The sequence below is a fragment of the Phyllobates terribilis genome, unplaced genomic scaffold, assembly GCF_046119375.1.
Source record: "Phyllobates terribilis strain yellow unplaced genomic scaffold, ASM4611937v1 Scaffold_3__8_contigs__length_932513732, whole genome shotgun sequence".
Lineage (NCBI taxonomy): Eukaryota > Metazoa > Chordata > Amphibia > Anura > Dendrobatidae > Phyllobates > Phyllobates terribilis.
This window is the reverse complement of record NW_027362763.1, coordinates 572,147,548-572,168,953: the sequence shown is the minus strand read 5'-3', so window position 1 is coordinate 572,168,953 and position 21,406 is coordinate 572,147,548.

The window sequence follows — 21,406 nt, the reverse complement described above, 5'->3', positions numbered from 1 at the left end:
TCCCACACACCGCTAGAAGCCCAAATATTTTTTCAGAGCTAGATGCAGAAAATTTTTTTATTCAATTTGCAACCTGATGGAGGTCAGTATAGATGGACTAATAGACCAAGTCCCACACACTGCTAGAAGCCCAAATATTTTTTCAGAGCTAGATGCAGAAAAAAATTATTTTTAATTTGCAACCTGATGGAGGTCAGTATAGATGGACTAATAGACCAAGTCCCACACACTGCTAGAAGCCCAAATATTTTTTCAGAGCTAGATGCAGAAAAAAATTATTTTTAATTTGCAACCTGATGGAGGTCAGTATAGATGGACTAATAGAACAAGTCCCACACGCTGCTAGAAGCCCAAATATTTTTTCAGAGATAAATGAAGAAAAAAATTATTTCTAATTTGCAACCTGATGGAGGTCAGTATAGATGGACTAATAGACCAAGTCCCACACACTGCTAGAAGCCCAAATATTTTTTCAGAGCTAGATGCAGAAAAAAATTATTTTTAATTTGCAACCTGATGGAGGTCAGTATAGATGGACTAATAGAATGATGCTATGCCCAAAAGATTTTACTTCACTAGGTGCAGTAAAAAAATTGGTATTCTATACACAGGTGGTATATCTTGCAACACAGATAGGCTACTCCACTGACTAACACACTCTGCAATAGGCCAAAAAGGATTAGCTTTGCTAGATTCAGCCAAATGCTGTGAAAAAAACTTGCACAGCACTGGCACAGACCTGCCTGGCAAAAACTGATAGGAACTGATGTAACCTAGTCCTGAAAAGGACTCCAATTACAATTAGTCTTTACTCCCACAATCTATCTATTTAAGAGCACAGACCTGCTTGATAAAAGTCGTAGGAAATGCTGTAACCTAGTCCTTAAAAGGACTGCAATCACAACTATTCCCTACTCCCAAGCTATCTGTATATTTGTGCGAAAATTGGCTTGAAATTAACAAGGTATAGCGCACACAGCAACAGCGGTGCCGTCTAACACGCAGCTGCAGCAGTGAGAAAATGGTGGCGACGGGGAAAATGGCTTGGTCTTATAGGGCAAGGACATGTGACATACACTGCCAGTCACACATGCCCTTGCTTGTGTGAAAAAAAGCACTTCGCTCCGTGTGTGCGCTGCTGATAGGCTGACAGATTGCACCTCCCCACTGCAAATGCGGGAAAGAGAAAAAAAAATGGAGATCTTCATTGTTCCTGCAGAGATCCATCCCCTGCCCCTCCCCCCGCCCCGCTGTACACTCAAACTGCGTATTAACATTAATTTTCATCATTACTGAGAAAAAATCCAGTTATGATTTTGGTGCACGAACAGTTATCGAACATAACCTCGAACAGCCGAATTTTTCTCAAATTGTTCGTGTTCGCCGACCGGCTCGAACACCGCCCAAAACAGCTCGAATTTGAGATTGGCGAACAGTTCGAGTAGAACAACGCTCATCTCTAGTTAGCACGTGTTCGCATGTATGCAAATCACTGGCACCAGAGAATCCTGACAGCGTGCAGTGCGCACTGTGAGAATTCAGAAGTCTGCAGTCACATAGAGTGACTGCAGACTCATCACAAACATGGACAACACCTTTAATGCTGCTAACATAAATAAAAACATGAGAATTAGTATCACAAAAAAATTTACATCTGGGTACCTGATGAATGACGTTGTCTCTTGAGTCGCTCTCTTTCTTTTCATCTTCATCTTTTTCAGACCCTTTGATTACGTTTCATAGTCACAGCTCGTCTCTGCAGACTTTCATTTTCTCCGGTCTTCTACAGCATATCCCCACATGATGCCCTTAAAGATAGCAGTGTAATTATAATGCTCCTGAATAAAAATATCTGCCCTACGCTGAGCCCCTGAGTAAATAATTGCCCTTCACTATATATCCTACACAAAATATGACCCCTACACTGTCCCTCTTATGGTATGTGCCTCCACACTGCCCCGTCCTTTCCATACTGGACCCCCTCTTCACATTGTCCTCTTACACTGTGTTCCCCCTATAGGATCTAATCTCTATACTGTGCCCCCTCATCACTATCCCCCTTCTTGGCATACTGTCCCCTTCTGGCTGTGCCCTTACACTGTCCCCCCATTTCCTCGCCACACTACTCAGTCTCTATTCTGTGCCCCCCGCTTCCTTCTCCCTCCTCATTCTGTCTCCTGTCACATCCCCTTTGCGAACCATACTGTCTCCTCACATATTTATCCCCTCGCTCTCCATACTGTCTTCTCACACATCCCTGTCAACTCCCCGTACTGTGTCTGCATACATCCCATCGCCCTTGCTCCCCATACTGTGTCCACACACATCCTAACACCCTCGCTCCCCATACTGTGTTGGCACCCATCCCCCACTCACCATACTGTGTCTGCACCCATACTCCCACTGGCTCCCCATACTGTGTCCACATACATTCCCCCCTTCGCTCCCCATACTGCATTCGTACCCATCCTCCCCATTCTGTGTCCGCACCAATGCCCCCCACTCACCATAATGTGTCTGCACCCATCCCCCTTTATTCCACATACTGTGTCCGCACCATCACCATCCCCCCACTCACCCATCCTAAATCACCCCTACATGCTAAATGCCCCCATCCTAAATCACCCCCACATGCTAAATGCCCCCATCCTAAATCACCCCCACACACTAAATACCCCCATCCTAAATCACCCACACACACTAAATACCCCATCCTAAATCTTCCCCCAACACACATTGAATACCCCCATCCTAAATCTCCCCATATTACACTGAATCTTTGGGTGTCTTCAGTTCCAGTGTGGAGCACTTACCACCAATGTGTGCCTCTGTCTGCAGCGCTGACGAGTAACGTCAGCAGTGTAATCACATGACCTGATCACGCTGCTGATGTCGCTCTGACCTGGTGGTCAGAGCTTCAATTGTACTCGCGTCTGAAAGACGCAAGTACAATTGAACACTGGGAGCACGCTGCACATTCTATGAGCTGGCTGTCAGCTTGACAGCTGTCTCAGAGAACAGCCGACTCCCAGTGTGGGTGTGGCAGAATGCAGATGCCGGGGGAGACACTTAGGACCCAACAGCGCCCCCTGCCGGCTGCACCCAGGGCACATGTCCCGGCTGACCCCTTCCCTAAATACGCCTCTGCAGGTGTGTATGCTAGCCTGATGGGTAATTCAAGAAATTAAAAATAAGCTTGACTTAGGATATAACCAAGTATATGAATCTAATTCTATACCTAGATAGCACATAATGGTGATGTCCAGAAAAGATCAGCCATAATACAGGAATGCAAGGAGTGCAAGCAATAAATGCAACACTGAAACAGAGCTTATGATAGAACTTAATATACAAATGCCCAAAGTATATACCTAGACAGCATGCTAATATTTAGCAGGAGTCAGCAGTAGTATATTACTGCAAATGGTAATTACGATGAATGCAAACTATGCATGGCATGGCAACACAAACTAAAGTTTGTATAATTATCCTACATCATACCCTACGATAAGGCATATAACATCAGAGGTCTGGGATGTGACCACATATTTCTAAGTAAAAATAATACCTTGGGTCTGTAACATCCCTGGCGGCGTGCTTGCATGGCTTACCATCTCCCACCATGCAAGACCGCAATCTTACCTTTCAGGCCAGGCTGCACACTTTGCTCCAGTACCTGCTGTTTGTATGTCTCTTGTCTGCTGGCTTATGGCGTCGGTGCTGTTGCTTTATGATTCTTAAAGCTACAGTGTGCGCAGTCCTAATGCGTCCCCAGCCTATTGCTGTGAGTCACTAGATACTTAAACCCCCTCCACTCAGTAGGAGGAGCCTGAGCAACACTTTCTTACAGTCTGTTCTGTGCAACTGTGAGTTGCCAGGTCCTGTCCTGACTATAGTCTGTTCGCCACCCTGGGGGCTGAGTACCCAGGGCCTCTACCTGTACCTGTGACTTTTAGTTAGTTTCTGGCACCCTGGGAGCTGAGTTCCCAGGCTCGTTCCTGTATCTTGTTCCTGGTTCAGATCCTGTCTGAACAGTGTCCTAGTCCATTACTTGTTTGTCTCTATGTCTGTATCTTCCCTCTTTCTTGCAGTATCAGAACCTGCTCCTAACTCCAACTCGTTGTCTCTGTACTTCTGTTTGTGAGTCTTGTGTCCACTCGCTACTTCATTGTAAGTACCTTGTGTGTATCTGGTTCTGCTCGTTCTGTTTCTCTCCCTCTGTATCTAACTCCTGTGTTCCAGCTATCTTCTTGTGTTTTCCAGTCTGTTCCATGTGAACAGAGCCCTGTCCTGTCTACCGCATCTGTGGGTTTTGCTTTGCTCTGCTTGCTCACCGCATCTGCGGTTTTGCTCTGCCTTGCTTGTTCACCGCATCTGCGGTTTTGCTCTGCTTTACTTGTTCACCGCATCTGCGGGTTTTGCTCTGCTTTGCTAGTTCACCGCATCTGCGGTTTTGCTCTGCTTTGCTTGTTCACCGCATCTGCGGGTTTTGCTCTGCTTTGCTTGTTCACCGCAACTGCGGTTTTGCTCTGCTTTGCTTGTTCACTGGATCTGCGGGTTTTGCTCTGCTTTGCTTGTTCACTGCATCTGCGGTTTTGCTCTGCTTTACTTGTTCACTGCATCTGCGGTTTTGCTCTGCTTTGCTTGTTCACCGCATCTGCGGGTTTTGCTCTGCTTTGCTTGTTCACCGCATCTGCGGTTTTGCTCTGCTTTACTTGTTCACCGCATCTGCGGGTTTTGCTCTCTTTGCTAGTTCACCGCATCTGGGGTTTTGCTCTGCTTTGCTTGTTCACCGCATCTGCGGGTTTTGCTCTGCTTTGCTTGTTCACCGCAACTGCGGTTTTGCTCTGCTTTGCTTGTTCACTGGATCTGCGGGTTTTGCTCTGCTTTGCTTGTTCACTGCATCTGCGGTTTTGCTCTGCTTTGCTTGTTCACTGCATCTGTGGGTTTTGCTCTGCTTTGCTAGTTCACCGCATCTGCGGTTTTGCTCTGCCTTGCTTGTTCACCGCATCTGCGGGTTTTGCTCTGCTTAGCTTGTTCACCACATCTGCGGTTTTGCTCTGCTTTGCTTGTTCACTGCATCTGCGGGTTTTGCTCTGCTTTGCTAGTTCACCGCATCTGCGGTTTTACTCTGCTTTGCTTGTTCACCACATCTGCGGTTTTGCTCTGCTTTGCTTGTTCACTGCATCTGCGGTTTTGCTCTGCTTTGCTTGTTCGCCGCATCCTCGGGTTTTGCTCGGCTCTGCTTGTCTACCGCACCTGCGGCTCTGTTCCTGTATCCCAGTCTGTACTGGTCCCTATCCTGCCTACGTTCCTACTTGCCAGTACCCGCCTGTCTGCATGTCAGCCGTGCCTGCCTGTGCCCACCTGTCTGCATGCCAACCATGCCTGCCAGTGCCCATCTGTCTGCATACCAGCTGTGCCTGTCAATATCCACCAGTCTGCATACCAGCCATGCCTGCCATTACCCACCAGTCAATATGCCAGTTTAACCTGCCTGTTCCTGCATTCCCCGGTGTGGGTCAACAGCTGTGACTGGGGTCTGACCTGGAGTAGCACCTGGTCCCTCTGCTCGGTTCCTCCATGGTTCACGGAGTCGACTGAGCCGCCGTGCGACCTTGGTCGGATCGAGTTGATACTTAGTTACGCCCCTCCAGGCACTCCTCGGTTCATGGTACAGTGGGATCACTAATCACGCTCACGCTAGTCTGCCCGGGCGTGTGCATAACAGGGTCATGGTGCATCTGACATCACGTGAGCAGCTTCTCTGATTGGTGGGGGAGCAGGTGTCAGACCTCAACTGATCTGATATTCATGATTAGAGATGAGCGTTGTTCTACTCGAACTGTTCGCCAATCTCAAATTCGAGTTGTTTTGGGCGGTGTTCGAGCCGGTCGGCGAACACGAACAATTTGAGAAAAATTCGGCTGTTCGAGGTTATGTTCGATAACTGTTCGTGCACCAAAATCATAACTGGATTTTTTCTCAGTAATGATGAAAATTAATGTTAATACGCAGTTTGAGTGTACAGCAGGGCGGGGGGAGGGGCAGGGGATGGATCTCTGCAGGAACAATGAAGATCTCCATTTTTTTTTCTCTTTCCCGCATTTGCAGTGGGGAGGTGCAATCTGTCAGCCTATCAGCAGCGCACACACGGAGCGAAGTGCTTTTTTTCACACAAGCAAGGGCATGTGTGATTGGCAGTGTATGTCACATGTCCTTGCCCTATAAGACCAAGCCATTTTCCCCGTCGCCACCATTTTCTCACTGCTGCAGCTGCGTGTTAGACGGCACCGCTGTTGCTGTGTGCGCTATACCTTGTTAATTTCAAGCCAATTTTCGCACAAATATACAGATAGCTTGGGAGTAGGGAATAGTTGTGATTGCAGTCCTTTTAAGGACTAGGTTACAGCATTTCCTACGACTTTTATCAAGCAGGTCTGTGCTCTTAAATAGATAGATTGTGGGAGTAAAGACTAATTGTAATTGGAGTCCTTTTCAGGACTAGGTTACATCAGTTCCTATCAGTTTTTGCCAGGCAGGTCTGTGCCAGTGCTGTGCAAGTTTTTTTCACAGCATTTGGCTGAATCTAGCAAAGCTAATCCTTTTTGGCCTATTGCAGAGTGTGTTAGTCAGTGGAGTAGCCTATCTGTGTTGCAAGATATACCACCTGTGTATAGAATACCAATTTTTTTACTGCACCTAGTGAAGTAAAATCTTTTGGGCATAGCATCATTCTATTAGTCCATCTATACTGACCTCCATCAGGTTGCAAATTAAAAATAATTTTTTTCTGCATCTAGCTCTGAAAAAATATTTGGGCTTCTAGCAGTGTGTGGGACTTGGTCTATTAGTCCATCTATACTGACCTCCATCAGGTTGCAAATTGAATAAAAAAAATTTCTGCATCTAGCTCTGAAAAAATATTTGGGCTTCTAGCGGTGTGTGGGACTTGGTCTATTAGTCCATCTATACTGACCTCCATCAGGTTGCAAATTAAAAATAATTTTTTTCTGCATCTAGCTCTGAAAAAATATTTGGGCTTCTAGCAGTGTGTGGGACTTGGTCTATTAGTCCATCTATACTGACCTCCATCAGGTTGCAAATTAAAAATAATTTTTTTCTTCATTTAGCTCTGAAAAAATATTTGGGCTTCTAGCAGTGTGTGGGACTTGTTCTATTAGTCCTTCTATACTGACCTCCAGCAGGTTGCAAATTGAATATAATTTTTTTCTGCATCTAGCTCTGAAAAAATATTTGGGCTTCTAGCGGTGTGTGGGACTTGGTCTATTAGTCCATCTATACTGACCTCCATCAGGTTGCAAATTAAAAATAATTTTTTTCTGCATCTAGCTCTGAAAAAATATTTGGGCTTCTAGCAGTGTGTGGGACTTGGTCTATTAGTCCATCTATACTGACCTCCATCAGGTTGCAAATTAAAAATAATTTTTTTCTTCATTTATCTCTGAAAAAATATTTGGGCTTCTAGCAGCGTGTGGGACTTGTTCTATTAGTCCATCTATACTGACCTCCATCAGGTTGCAAATTAAAAATAATTTTTTTCTGCATCTAGCTCTGAAAAAATATTTGGGCTTCTAGCAGTGTGTGGGACTTGGTCTATTAGTCCATCTATACTGACCTCCATCAGGTTGCAAATTAAAAATAATTTTTTTCTTCATTTATCTCTGAAAAAATATTTGGGCTTCTAGCAGCGTGTGGGACTTGTTCTATTAGTCCATCTATACTGACCTCCATCAGGTTGCAAATTAAAAATAATTTTTTTCTGCATCTAGCTCTGAAAAAATATTTGGGCTTCTAGCAGTGTGTGGGACTTGGTCTATTAGTCCATCTATACTGACCTCCATCAGGTTGCAAATTAAAAATAATTTTTTTCTTCATTTAGCTCTGAAAAAATATTTGGGCTTCTAGCAGTGTGTGGGACTTGTTCTATTAGTCCTTCTATACTGACCTCCAGCAGGTTGCAAATTGAATATAATTTTTTTCTGCATCTAGCTCTGAAAAAATATTTGGGCTTCTAGCGGTGTGTGGGACTTGGTCTATTAGTCCATCTATACTTACCTCCATCAGGTTGCAAATTAAAAATAATTTTTTTCTGCATCTAGCTCTGAAAAAATATTTGGGCTTCTAGCAGTGTGTGGGACTTGGTCTATTAGTCCATCTATACTGACCTCCATCAGGTTGCAAATTGAATAAAAAAAATTTCTGCATCTAGCTCTGAAAAAATATTTGGGCTTCTAGCGGTGTGTGGGACTTTGTCTATTAGTCCATCTATACTGACCTCCATCAGGTTGCAAATTAAAAATAATTTTTTTCTGCATCTAACCCAGCCAATAGTTTTGGCCTAATACCACAGTTTGGCCACTCAGCTCTGCTCGGTTACCATCCATTGTTTTTTTGTGCAAACAACTCCAGAGTTGTGAATTAGTTAACCACCAAAATGAGTGGAAAAAGGCCTGCTGCTGGTGTAAAGGGGAATAGGCGTGTTGGGAAGGGGAAAAAAGGTTGTGTCCGTGGAGTAGGTGCAGAAGAAAGACCATCTTCCAGCCAAACTAAAATGTCTACTTCTTTTAGCGGACAATGTGATAAGATCCCTTTCTTACGGCCACGCCAATCGCTACAAATTCCAGATGAGGCACAAAAACAGCAGGTGCTTCAACGGATATCAAGTGCTCCTTTAAGTGGGCTCTCCTCCACATCAACTTCAACATCACAAATACTCCAGTCCTCAAAGGTGTCACCCAAATCGCACTTGCTTCCTCACAGCTCCCAAATCTCCAGCTGCCCGTCTGAGTATGAGGTAGAACAAATGGTTGAGTCTGCAGAGCTGTTTACTCATACTATAGCCTGGGAATCAGAGGTCGACTCCAACGCTTCTGTGAATCCAGACGAGGAAATGATCTGCACTGATGCCCAGAATCTTTATGAGTCGGATCCAGGACCAGACGCAGAAGGTTCTGACCATAATGTAGACCCTCATTCCCAAACTGTAACTCCTGTTGGTGGAGACAATGAGGAAGACGATGATAAGACTCAAATACCTGATTGGAGCGACAACTTTAGTTTTTTGTCAGGGCAGGAACAGGTTGGCTCTGAGGACGACGGGTGTGATAACGCACAGGGTGATGATGATGAGGTCGGAGATCCCACTTACTGTCAACCCACAGTCAGCCAAGAGATGAGGTCAGCAGAGGAGGTGGAGGAAGATGCTAGTGACGACGAGGTCAGGTTGCGCCTTCCTGGACAGAGACGTAGTACTGGAAGCACGTCAACAACTGCATCCTCAAACACAACTCTGCCTCTCACCACAAGTCGTGGTGGCTCTTCAGGTCGCATGGGTGCTAAGCCTTGCATAGCCTGGGCATTTTTTCAGATCGATAAAGATGACCCAACTCATGTTATCTGTAACATTTGTCAGCAAAAGCTAAGTAGAGGCCAAAAAATACATAGTTTGAGTACTTCATGCATGAACCGGCACATGGACATGAAGCATAAGTTGCAGTGGGAAGCTCAGTGTGCTACAATGCGGCCTAGCCGGCCGGGCCAACCACCGTCTGCCATATCTTGTGCATCCGCGGCCTCTTCATCCTCTGTGACTGGGGGGGACAGCAGTCACACCTGTTTTGGGGCGCAGACCTGCCACCTCTTTACCCGCAACAGCCAGCGTGATTGGCAGGTCATCATTTTCTTTGGAGGTGGTAACACCAGCTGGTCTTGAGCGCTGTCCGACATCGATAGCACCACCTTTGGATCAAGGCAACCTAACATGTCCGCCTGCATCTTCCTCACAGACCGGCAGTTTGCCGGGGACACCCTTATCAACCCCGTCTAAGCACAATAGCCAGCCCTCGGTCCCTCAGATGTGGACAAGTAAAAGACCATTTCCTCCTAGCCATGAGAAAGCTAAGAGGTTGAATTTCACCATCTGCAAGCTCTTGGCTACAGAAATGCTGCCTTTCCGCCTGGTGGACACAGAGGATTTTCGAGACCTTATGTCCGTCGCAGTGCCCCAGTACCAGATGCCCAGTCGGCACTACTTCTCAAAGAAAGGTGTGCCTGCGCTCCACCAGCATGTCGCACACAACATCACCGCTTCTTTGAGAAACTCTGTGTGTGACAGGGTGCATTTCACCACAGACACTTGGACGAGTAGGCATGGACAGGGGCGTTACATGTCGCTGACTGGGCACTGGGTAACTATGGTGACAGCAGGACAAGGGGCTGCTGTCCAAGTCTTGCCGTCCCCACGAGTTGTGCGTCAATCCTCTTTATGTCAAAGTTCCTCCACTGCTTCTGCCTCCTCAACCTCCTCTCGGTCTTCCACCTGCACCCAAAGCCTGTCTGGTCATGCCACAAGCTTTCTAACTGCGCAGAAGGGATCCTGCACACCTCCTTACTATGCTGGCAGTAGGGCTCAACGTCATCAGGCGGTTTTTACATTGAAATGTCTGGGAAATGTGAGTCACACAGCTGAGGAGTTGTGGTCAGCTCTGGAGAACCAATTTCATGAATGGTTGTCTCCACTGGACCTGAAACCAGGGAAGGCCGTGTGCGACAATGCTGCAAACCTGGGTGCGGCCCTTCGCTGGGGCAATGTCACACACGTGCCTTGTATGGCTCACGTGTTGAACCTGGTTGTCCAGCAATTTTTAGCCCACTATCCCAGACTAGATGGCCTTCTGCAGAGGGCACGGTCGCTGTGTGCTCACTTCCGCCGTTCGCATCCCGCAGCTCAGCGACTTACATCTCTACAGAAGTCGTTGGGCCTGCCACTTCACCGGCTAAAATGCGATGTGCCTACCCGGTGGAATTCAACTCTGCACATGTTGCAGCGACTGTGGCAGCACCGACAAGCCCTGGTGCAATACGTTCTGACGTATAGCCTGGGCCAACGAGATTCAGAGGTGGGGCAAATCACGCTGGAGGAGTGGTCTCAGATCAGGGACCTATGCACCCTTCTGCACAGTTTTGAAATGGCGACGAAGATGTTTAGTGCTGACGATGCCATTATCAGCATGACTATTCCGGTGATTTACATGCTGGAGCACATGTTAAACAGAATTCGGAGTCAGGTGGTGGCACAAGAGGAGGTGGAGGAAGTAGAGGAGGAGGAGTTGTATGCGGAAGGGCTAACATCTGCAAGGTCCAGACGGTCGGCAGCACCAAGGCGGCAGGCATGTGAGGGTGGGGGAGATGATTTTACCAGGGCGCATGGTAGCAGCCAAACTAGTGAGGAAGGTGCAGGAGCCCAGGAAGAAGTGGAGGACGAACTGATGGAAGACTCATCAGATGAGGGAGACCTTGATCACATTTCTGTTGTGCGAGGTTGGGGGGAGAGGACAGAGGAAGGAAGCATGATTGTTACCTCGCCACCAACACAACAGGGACTTGGTGCTCCTGGATGCGCAACACACATGAGTGCCTTCTTGCTGCACTACCTGCAACATGACCCTCGAATTGTGAGAATTAGAAATAATCCTGACTACTGGGTTGCCACACTGTTAGATCCACGGTACAAAAGTAAATTTGCAGAAATTATTCCTGCCATAGAAAGGGATGCACGCATGCAGGAGTATCAGCAGAGACTGTTGCAGAATCTTACATGTGCTTTTCCACAAAATACCAGTGGTGCACGTAGTGAATCTCACAGTTCCAACTTGCCAACCGTGGGACCGTCAAGTGTTCAGCACTCAAACCGTAACAGAACCACAGTATCTGCTGGTAACATCAATTTTGCGGAATCATTTCACCACTTTTTTAGCCCATCCTTTGCAAGGCCACAGGAGACAAGAAGTCTGACACATAGTCAACGCCTAGAGACGATGGTACAGGAGTATCTCCAAGTAAACATTGAAGCCACGACTGTGTCACTGGACCCTTGCTCTTTTTGGGCTTCCAATCTGGATAAATGGCCGGAGCTAGCCACTTACGCCTTGGAGATCTTGTCATGCCCCGCAGCCAGCGTTCTGTCTGAACGTGTGTTCAGCGCTGCTGGTGGTGTGCTGACAGATAAGCGCACGCGGCTCTCCACTGATAATGTAGACAGACTCACGTTCATAAAGATGAACAAATCATGGATCCGAAACGACTTTTCTACCCCTGTGTCATCCTGGGGAGAGTAAAAGCTTGATGATTGGTTAAAATCACCCTACCAACTGTTTTAAGCTTTCAAATTACTAATCATGTTTATCTGTATCTTGACTGGAAAATAATTTGGGCTTTGTAGCAGTGTGCAGCACTGATCCTATTAGGCCATCTATAATAAGCTTCACCAGATTTAAAATTAAAAATAATTTTTAGCTGCATCTAGCCCGGAAAATAATTTTGGGGCTCCGAGATGCGCAAGACACATAAGTGCCTTCTTGCTGCACTACCTGCAGCATGACCCTCATATTGTCAGAATTCGAAGTAATCATGACTACTGGGTTGCCACACTCTTAGATCCCCCAAACTTTTCGATCAACCTTTTCATTTTAATAAAGACCAAAAAAATGGTCATTTTTGAAATTATAAGCATTAGCAGGTTGTTAGAAACTGAAATCAAACAGTTTTCAACTCAAAACTTTATTCTAGGTGATGTTACATTTTCACATAGGACCCCTTGTTCGAAAGGAGCTTCTGAACTCTCTTGTCCATTGAATTTGTCAGGTTTTGGATGGTTTCTGCTTCAATTGTTTTGCATGAGGACAGAATACCCTCCCAGAGCTGTTGCTTAGATGTGAACTGCCTCCCGCCATCATAGACACTCCTTTTAATGATGCTCCAAAGGTTCTGAATGGGGTAGAGGTCAGGGGAGCATGGGGGTCACACCATAAGTTTGTCCCCTTTTATGCCCATATCAGCCAGAGATGCAGATGTTTTATGTGCAGCATGAGATGGTGCATTATCATGCAGAAAAATGATCTTGCTGTGAAATACACGGTTCTTCTTCTTGAACCATGGCAGGAAGTGCTGTTTGAGAAAATCCACATACATTATGGAGTTCATCTTTAGCGCCTTCAGGGATCCTAAAGGGGCCGACAATCTCTCTCCCCATGATTCCAGCCCAAAACATTACTCCACCTCCTCCTTGTTGGCGCTGTAGCCGTGTTTGCGTGGGGTGTCCATCAACCAGCCATCCTCCACTCCATTCATCTGGACCATCGAGCACTGCACGGCACTCATCCGTGAACAAAACAGTTTTGAAATCAGTCTTCATGTAATGTTTGGCCCACTGGAGCCGTTTCTGCTTGTGTGAAGTGGATAGAGGAGGTCGACAGGATGGCGTATGCACAGCTGCAAACCTCTGAAGGACCCTGCATCTTGTTGTTCGGGGGACGTTGGAGGCACAAGCAGCTTCAAAAACTTGTCTGCTGCTATGACAAGGCTTTTTTGCCGCTGCTCTTTCAACCTGACGTAATTGCCTGTAGGAAAGAGTCCTCAATTTGCCCTTATCAGCACGCACACGTGTGTACTGTGAATCAGCTACATACTTCTTGATTGCCAAGACACTTCATCCTGATCATCGCACAATGTTGATTGTAGTCATGCCTTGACCTAAACACTCCACAATTTGTTGCTTCTCAGCAGCCGACACATCCTTTTTCTTTCCCATTTTGGCAGAAAATGTAGGCTGCTTAATAATGTGAGAGAGCCTTCTTAAGTAGTCTTGCCTTTCATTGGACACACCTGCCAAACTAATTAGCACAGGTGTCTGCAATTGCTTACAGTGATATAAAGAGCCCTGACACACATCACCATCAATGAGTTTAACTGACAAACAAACAAATTCTTCCCTTATCACTCCTAAACACTTTTTGCATAATAATTTGGAACGCGGTGTACATGTGCTTTTCCACAAAACACCAGTGGTTCACGTAGTGAATCTTACAGTTCTAACTTGCCAACCGTGGTCTGTATGGAATTGTTCAATAAAGGGCCCAAAATTAAGATAACATAGATGGGAGAGGTCTCTATGAATAGGAATTCCTAAGTATTTGATACCCTGTGAGGGCCAGGCAAAGGGAAAGTTGGACTGGATGGAATCCTATATGGATTTAGGGAGGGAGACATCGAGGGCCTCAGACTTCGCTGCATTGATTTTAAAATTTTACCATGTAACAAAGTGATCTATTTCAGCCATAACAGCAGGGATGGATATATGTGATTGAGTGATATATACTAGGACATCATCAGCAAATAGAGAGCACTTGTACTCGGTGCCTCCCACCTCAATCCACCTAATATTGGGGTTATGGCGAATTGATGAGAGCAGGTGCTCCGTCACTAGGATGTATAAGAGAGGGGACAGAGGACATCCCTGCCTTGTCCCATTGGTGATTGTGAAAGGTGATGAAAATGTTCTGACGCACCCCCTGGGCCTTGGGACACCCGGAGCCGGACCCTTTTTGGTGGATGCTGGTGGTTGTAGTCTTCGTGGCGGCGATCCGGTTCCGTGGCTCAGGGCGGTCAAACCAGTGGCGGAACTATTTATGTGGTTTTGATGTTTAAATGTCCGACTACGCCACCCGTGGATTGCGGTCAGAGTGAACCGCCGCTACAGGGCAGACCGCTAAGGCTGGTGTTGTGGGTGCAGCAGAGCGTAGCATAACTCCCCACGGGAGGAGTATAGCCTCAGGGCAGTGTATGCGGAGGATGGGGGTGATGGTGCAGGGCAGCAGCAGTAACGACACGGAGTCAGTGATGCAGTTCAGGGCCTTTACTCACAGTTCTTATTATCCAGACCACGTCTGCAGGTAACGGCTGCCCACGTCGTATGCTCACCAGGTGAGGGGCTCAGACAACTCCCAGATAACTTTGGAGCGCTTCACAGGACCCCCTTTGTGTGTCCTTTGTCTGGCCTTTCTTACCAACACTTCTGTCCGGCTGCCTCGGGCCTCCTCTTGGTAAACTTGGCGCCAGTTTCCCTGACCCTATGTGGTGCCTTCCTAGCGGGTGGAGCAAGGGGCTGCGCCACATAAAATGTCAGAGCCTCCGGTTTCTAGCTGAGGGTCGTTTCCTGCCTCCACTAGTTCGGGGACCGGTCTCCCCCTTTGGCCTGACCCCTCCACGCAGGTGGATTCGGGCGTGCGGTGGCGACTCGCCCGTCCGCACCCCTGGGATCCCTTCATTCCTCGTTCCTGGAGCCTTCTCCGCTCCTCTTCCTTCCTTCTCCCTCTTGCAGGCCTGGGCCTCTGTTACTAGGCCCGCCTCCGGAGCAGAGCTCATGCAGAGCCCCTGCTCCCTGCCACTTCTGCTCAGACTTCTCTGCACTGAACTAAGATGGTGCCCACCTTTTATACTCCCTTCTCAATGCACCCAGGAACTGCTTCCTCCCTGCTCCTGCACTGCAGGGTTCCCCTTCCTCAGTGTTCCCTCCCCCCACTCCAGCCAGGGACAGGGACTGTCGTGCCCATCTCAGGGGCATATTGGTCACCCTGCCCCACGGCAATGTGGTGTAATGCATGCAGGTGTCGGGTCCTGATCCACACTCCATCCTTATCTGAGAGTGAGATATCACACCTCTGGGTGAGGTGCAATACGTCTGTAGCAACCGAGCCCTCGGTGCTACAGTTCCATTTATCTTCAGCCTAGGTGACGTATTGTGATACAGGGCCGTGATTTTGGCTATAAAAGGGTCCCCTAGACCCCTACCCCAAGCTTTTTAAGAGAATCATATATGGCGTGCCAGGAGACTCTATGGAATGCTTTCTCAGCATCCAACGAGAGTATCTACTTACAAATTTTTAACTGCATCTAGCCCAGGAAATACTTTGTGCCTAGTAGCAGTGTCTGCTAGTCAGCGGATTATCCCGGCTGTTAAGCAAGCTACACCACCTGTAGTTTGGACACTTAATTTTTTCAAAGGAAATGCTTCGGGACCACGGGATACTCAGTGAAGAGCATCAGGAGGCACCCCAAGGCATAGGGGCTGGGACTGGCACTAGGATGCCTTGCGGTGGACAGCCGAGCTCGATCCTTATAAAAGCTTTTTAACTGCAGCAGCTTTAGTGGACGCTACTGGAGCTGGAATTACGCGGCTGCTGGCATGAGACTTGCCCTCCAATAGATCCTTGTAAATGGATTTAAAGTGTATTCATTCAAATTAGAGGGACAATTTAAATTAAAAAGCTTAGAGCTGCCTCCACCACAGGGGGGCTCTCTCGACCCACCAGCGGACAGGCACCAGTATTGGGAGAGGGGGGCTGGCCGTCAGGGTTCACCGCGGCTCTGGCACAAACCCGGCGACACGGAGGTGGCACGGGCAGGAGCGGACTGGCCATCTCGGCTTCTCACTTTTTGGATTTTAGAAGGGCATGACATGCCTATATCTGTGTCTCCCCCTCCTTTTACTCCTCCACCTCTTTTCTTTTCGCATGACTATATGTACTTGTCACTTTTCCATGTGTTAGTTGTGTCTTCTGAGCAGTTTGTCAGCTTTTGGACACCTTTGAAGGTGTTTTCTATGTGTTTCTATGTGTTTTTGTTTGCCTGCCATTGGTTTTAACGGTGTTCGAAGGTGTTCGACGAACAGTTCGACGAACAGTTCGGCGAACACACGGGTGTTCGACGAACCGAACCGAACTCGAACACTACGGGGGTGGCTCAACACTATTTATGATCTATACTGAGGATTTCAATGTGGTGGAACATCAGCACAAAAACTTTGTGCCATAAGCTTCATGGCATATACAGGTGCATCTCACAAAATTAGAATATCATCAAAAAGTTAATTTATTTCAGTTCTTCAATAAAAAAAAGTGAAACTCATATATTATATAGAGTCATTACTAACAGAGTGATCTATTTCAAGTGTTTATTTCTGTTCATGTTGATGATTATGGCTTACAGCCAATGAAAACACAAAAGTCATTATCTCAGTAAATTAGAATACTTTATAACAACAGCTTCAAAAATGCTTTTAAAATCCGAAATGTTGGCCTACTGAAATGTATGTTCAGTAAATGCACTCAATACTTGGTTGGGGTTCCTTTTGCATCAATTACTGCATTAATGAGGCCGGACATGGAGGCAATCAGCCTGTGGCACTGCTGAGGTGTTATAGAAGCCCAGGTTGCTTTGATAGCAGCCTTCAGCTTGTCTGCATTGTTGGGTCTTGTGTCTCTCATCTTCCTCTTGACAATACACCATAGATTCTCTATGGGGTTAAGGTCAGGTGAGTTTGCTGGCCAATCAAGCACAGTGATACTGTTGTTTTTAAACCAGGTATTGGTACTTTTGGCAGTGTGGACAGGTGCCAAGTCCTGCTGGAGAATGAAAATTCCATCTCCAAAAAGCTTGTTGGCAGAAGGAAGCATTAAGTGCTCTAAAATTTCCTGGTTGATGGCTGCTCTGACTTTGGTCTTGATAAAACACAGTGAACCTACACCAGCAGATGACATGGCTCCCCAAACCATGGCAAAAAACTAAAGTCATTTCAAATGGCAACTTTATGGCTTTAAGAAACACTAAAAGAAATCAAGATTAAAAATGTGGTACTCAGTAAGGGTCATTTTTTTCAGACCAAGCAGAGGGAAAAATTATGGAATCACTCAATTCTGAGGAAAAAATTATGGAATCATGAAAAACCAACACACAAAAGAACACTCCAATACATCACTAGTATTTTGTTGCACCAGCTCTGGCTTTAATAAAAGCTTACAGTCTCTGAGGCATGGACTTAATGAGTGACAAACAGTACTCTTCATCAATCTGGCTCCAACTTTCTCTGATTGCTGTTGCCAGATCTGCTTTGCAGGTTGGAGCCTTGTCATGGACCATTTTCTTCAACTTCCACCAAAGATTTTCAATTGGATTGAGATCCGGACTATTTGCAGGCCATGATATTGACCTTATGTGTCTTATTTCAAGGAATGTTTTCACAGGTTTTGCTCTATGGCAGGATGCATTATCATCTTGAAAAATGATGTCATCATCCCCAAACATCCTTTCAATTGATGGGATAAGAAAACTGTCCAAAATATCAATGTAAACTTGGGCATTTATTGAAGATGTAATGACAGCCATCTCCCCAGTGCCTTTACCTGACATGCAGCCCCATATCATCAAAGACTGTGGAAATTTGCATGTTCTCTTCATGCAGTCATCTATATAATCTCATTGGAATGGCACCAAACAAAAGTTCCAGCATCATCACCTTGCCCAATGCAGATTCGCGATTCATCACTGAATATGACTTTCATCCAGTCATCCACAGTCCACGATTGCTTTTCTTTAGCCCATTGTAACCTTGTTTTTTTCTGTTTAGGTGTTAATGATGGCTTATGTTTAGCTTTTCTGTATGTAAATCCCATTTCCTTTAGGCGGTTTCTTACAGTTCGTCACAGACATTGACTCCAGTTTCCTCCCATTCATTCCTCATTTCTTTTGTTGTGCATTTCCTGTTTTGGAGACATATTGCTTTAAGTTTACGGTCTTGACGCTTTGACGTCTTCCTTTGTCTACCAGTTTGTTTGCCTTTAACAACCTTCCCATGTTGTTTGTATTTGGTCTGGATTTTAGACACAGCTGACTGTGAACAACCAACATCTTTTGCAACATTGTGTGATGATTTACCTTCTTTTAAGAGTTTGATAATCCTATACTTTGTTTCAATTGACATATCTCGTGTTGGAGCCATGATTCATGTCAATCCACTTGGTGGAACAGCTCTCCAAGGTGTGATCACTGCTTTTTAGATGCAGACTAGCGAGCAGATCTAATTTGATGCAGGTGTTAGTTTTGGAAATGAAAATTTACAGGGTGATTCCATAATTTTTTCCTCAGAATTGAGTGATTCCATAATTTTTTCACTCTGCTTAGTCTGAAAAAATGACCCTTACTGAGTACCACATTTTTAATCTTGATTTCTTTTAGAGTTTCTTAAAGCCCTAAAGTTGCCATTTGAAATGACTTTAGTTTTGTGCCATGTCTGTGATCTTCTTTTTTTCAACAACATTAAACAACTGAATAAACATACTCCAAGCCCAGTGATTCCATAATTTTTGCCAGGGGTTGTATATGTGGGAGAAATAGAAGTCACTACTCTGTGCCACTTTTCCATATCTATAAAACTGTATTAGGTTCAGAAAACCTTTGCTAAAAATTGGCTACAGGGTGAGATAGGATGCTCATGTTGAATAGGGTACTTGGATATGGCCAACCAAATACGAGGAGAGGGATTTGCTGTGGCTGATGAGACTGATCATTAGAATTGGTTGAATTGAAGCCATAGGTTAGGGGTAGACAGGTAAATTTAATAGGTCTGAGAAATGAATTTTGGAGGTGTGGCTGTACACATGGGAATGGGGGTGCAGTATCTTTGACAGTTTAGCATTAATATTTATGTTATAAAAGGAATAACTTCACCCAAATATCACATTAAAAATTTCCATTGACTATTAAAAAAACAATGGAAAAAAACAAACAAAATGTCAGCGTGGATAAAATCTTAGGTTCTGAATAGATCTTGTATTGAGATGAGAAATTTCAATGAATATAATGACAAAGTAACATTATTTATACATGAGTCCCATAGTCTTCATACAGGCTTCTGCTCATTACCTTTTTGTCAATTCTTTGCAATTTTTGTGCAAAGAAATGAACCTTAATTATCTATTTTCTTCATATCATCGCTTGGAAATGTATAGGATTTCAGTTAGAAAAAAAGAAGAAAAAACTACAAACATGCAGAGGTGTAGTTTGCTGATTTGAAAAAAAAAGTGGCATTGAGTACGTAATAAAAAGCCAAGTCATGTAAAGTGAACAACTAATTATAGTAATCACAGCTGGCTTCAAACTACTTGTAACAGTTTGCACATAATTCCTACTCAAAAGCATCATTCTGGTGTTACTTGTGAAATAGAACACCTGCTTGTTGTTTAGCATGTGTTTATGCAGATGATTGCTGTTGTCACCGCACCTTGATGCAGACTAGTCTTGTTTACATTTTTTCCCTAAAGGAATAACAGTGTTCTTTCAATAAATTTTCAGTGTATTCTAATTTCAGAAGCTGCAATTCATGAGGAAGAGTGAACTAAGCAACAAGTGTACTTACCTGCTGAATATAAAACACGCTGGCCAAAGCTATCATTGCGCGTCTAACCACTTCATGGCCACAAATATTTCATAGCTAATAATCAGATCACATTTTGACAGCCTTGCAATAAGTCATTTGGTAAAATAACTAAAAAAAAGGCATTTCTATTGTGGATTCTTCAATACATTTCAAAAGATATAGGGCATGATTCAAAAAGTGATTTTCACCAGGATTCAGGTGGTAACTTGTATGGCAAAAAATGTTTGCCCAACTTACAGATGTGCAAAAATGTTGTGACTTTTTGCGTTTTTACACTAGTCCTTGCCTGCTCCACCAAGATTTTGAAAAGTGGCAGCACTTCAAGGGAGGAGACTGGCCCAGAAAGTCAGACAAATGTCTCATAATTTACACCACAAAAATTACTACAGAAATGTACTCCAGTCCCTGACTGGCACTCATTTCCTGTGGTCGCACAATGTAGATGAAGAATGTACCAAATTCTTTAAGAGGTGCATGAGTTTTAATGAATTTGATATGCAAATTGCCTCTTCAGAGAAAGAGAGGACTTGAACTCTATAGCGCCACCTATTGGAAGCAGCAATCCTACAAGTCACAATCAACCCTTTAACGTGTAGAGAGATGGACAAGAGAGACTAAGTAACTGTAAGCAAACACCACCCTCTGCTGGAACAAACTTAAAATGAAAGCAAACAAAGAATTGTATTAACAGGAACCAAATGTTTCAGCCGATTTGCAGGGGGAGAGACTTTTGTGTGATGGACCTGATCATGTGACCCAGAGAGTTTTCTGGGTATAAAGGCCCTGTGTGCCAGATTGCAGGGGCTTTTGGCGGTAAGAGAGCGCAGGGTGCGGATGTGTACCAGAGAAGACACTGCAGCCAGAGATTTGGCGCCAGGCTGCAGAATGGAGCAGATGTGCTCCAGAGGGACAGCAGAGCCCAGCGCGCCAGGCCTCAGCTGGAGGGATGTGCTGCACCAGAGTTGGACATCGCCTGAGAGGCTCCCCACGCCTCATAGAAGCCCCCCCTGAGCCCAGCGCATGTTGGTCAGAGTGAGGACCTCCGCCCCACACTGAGTAAGTTCCCAGGATCCGACTCCGCTTGTCAAGAGCCGAGGTCTAGACCCCCTTACCTCAAGCGTGAGAGACTACCGTCGATGGTCAAGCAGAGAAGAGCTGAGAGAGGACTGTGACAGGAGAGACGCGCCAGTGGAGGAACCGCGCAAGTAAACAGAACCATCACTTACAACTCTCACCTACGGTACAGGGGACAGTTGGGATTAGAATCTCATGTTGGGAGGGGGCCGTTTGGTGTGTGGGAGGCTAAACCGGTTCTGATAGACTTTATCTGGA